Source organism: Rutidosis leptorrhynchoides, chromosome 4, assembly GCF_046630445.1.
Source record: "Rutidosis leptorrhynchoides isolate AG116_Rl617_1_P2 chromosome 4, CSIRO_AGI_Rlap_v1, whole genome shotgun sequence".
Classification (NCBI taxonomy): Eukaryota; Viridiplantae; Streptophyta; class Magnoliopsida; order Asterales; family Asteraceae; genus Rutidosis; species Rutidosis leptorrhynchoides.
This window is the reverse complement of record NC_092336.1, coordinates 476376205-476377997: the sequence shown is the minus strand read 5'-3', so window position 1 is coordinate 476377997 and position 1793 is coordinate 476376205. Positions and strand designations below refer to the sequence as shown.

The following is a 1793-nucleotide window of genomic DNA, read 5'->3' as shown; positions in this document are numbered from 1 at the left end:
CAAATTTCTGATAATCCATTTTTTGAACCCGACCTCACAATTGAGAACCCGGAGGATATTCAAGGACAATTCAGAGATCCTGAACCACTAATCATTCCTCCTGAACCACAAATCATTCAACCAGAGATTGCTGAGGAAGAAACCATTAAATCAGAATCCCCTAGTAATTCAGATTCAACAAACTCAATTATGAAAAATCAGGAACCTCTAAGTATGGAGGATCGAATGAGAGCTACACGCACTGGCCAAGGTCACGCCATTATTAAGCCAGATGTTAATGAAATCAAAGGACAAATCCTACACATGGTAACTAATCAATGCCAATATAGTGGTACGCCAAAAGAAGATCCAAACGAACATCTTCGAACCTTTAATAGGATCTGTACTCTATTCAAAATCAGAGAAGTAGAGGATGAATAGATTTATCTCATGTTGTTTCCCTGGACTTTAAAGGGAGAAGCCAGAGATTGGTTAGAATCGTTACCTGAAGGGGCGATTGATACATGGAATGTTTTAGTTGAGAAATTTCTTAAAAGATTCTTTCCGGCATCTAAAGCCGTGAGACTTCAAGGAGAAATTGTTACATTCACGCAAAAGCCAAATGAAACATTATATGAGGCGTGGACAAGATTCGGAAAGTTGTTGAGAGGATGTCCTCAACATGGCTTAGACACTTATCAAATAGTACAAATATTCTACCAAGATGTAGACGTTGCTACACGAAAACATCGACACAGCAGCTGGTGGTTCCATTATGAAGAAAACCGCAACTGAAGCTCACAAAATTATTGATAACACAGTCGCCCACTCACATGAGTGGCATCAAGAAAAAGATATTTTTCGATCATCTAAAGTGGCTAGAGCCGATTCTAGCCATGACTTTGATTCTGTTTCCGCAAAATTAGATGCTTTCGAGAGACGAATGGAAAAGATGAATAAAGATATTCACGCGATACGAATCAGTTATGAGCAATGCGGTGGACCACACTTAACGAAAGATTGTCACATTGAACAAACAATGGAACAACGTGAGAATGTTTCCTACATGAACCAAAGGCCGGGAAATAATTACCAAAATAATTATCAACCGCCAAGGCCAAACTTCAATCGAAATCAAAACATTCTTTACAATCCAAATGGACCCAACAATAACTCGTACAACGCACAAGGTCCGAATAACCAACCAACTCAAAACAACACTTTCAATCAACAAAGACCAAGCTTGTATAAACCACCACAACAAACCGAAGAGAAAAAGCCAAATTTGGAAGAAGTGATGGCAAAGCTAATAGAATCTCAAACACAATTTATTACATCTCAAACCCAAATAAATGAGAGGTTTGATCAGTCATTAAGAACTCAACAAGCTTCCATTTTGAATTTAGAAAAAACATGTATGCACTCTTGCTAGCTTGATGAGTGAGAGGGAACAAGGAAAGCTACCGAGTAATACAGAAGTAAATCCTCGGAATAAAAATGCTAATATGGTGTCAACGAATTCTGAAAAACCAGCATCAGAAGATGGGAAGGTTTTCAATGTGAGTAACAATGAAAAAGTTACAACACCACCACCACCCGAGTATGTAAAGACGGTGGTGGCACCATACAGACCACCCATCCCGTTTCTAATAAAAGGAGTTGAGTATGAGCAAGTAATAGGTAATAAAGTTTGTGATACCTCTGGAAAGAAGAAGAAGAATAAGAAAGTACAAGAAACAAAAACCGTAAAGATAAACCCGGTGAAGACTGTTCCATCAAAACCTTCACCTAGAGTAGGTGATCCGGGTGAATTT

General features: G+C 38.5%; 1 non-coding gene across 1 annotated transcript; it reads right to left on the bottom strand.

Moving 5' to 3' along the window:
• Positions 1–561: 561 nt before the first annotated feature.
• Positions 562–668, bottom strand: LOC139845950 (small nucleolar RNA R71). The gene has a single exon (XR_011758701.1). It is a non-coding gene; the product is annotated as a small nucleolar RNA R71 (small nucleolar RNA).
• Between the last annotated feature and the right edge of the window lie 1125 nt (positions 669–1793).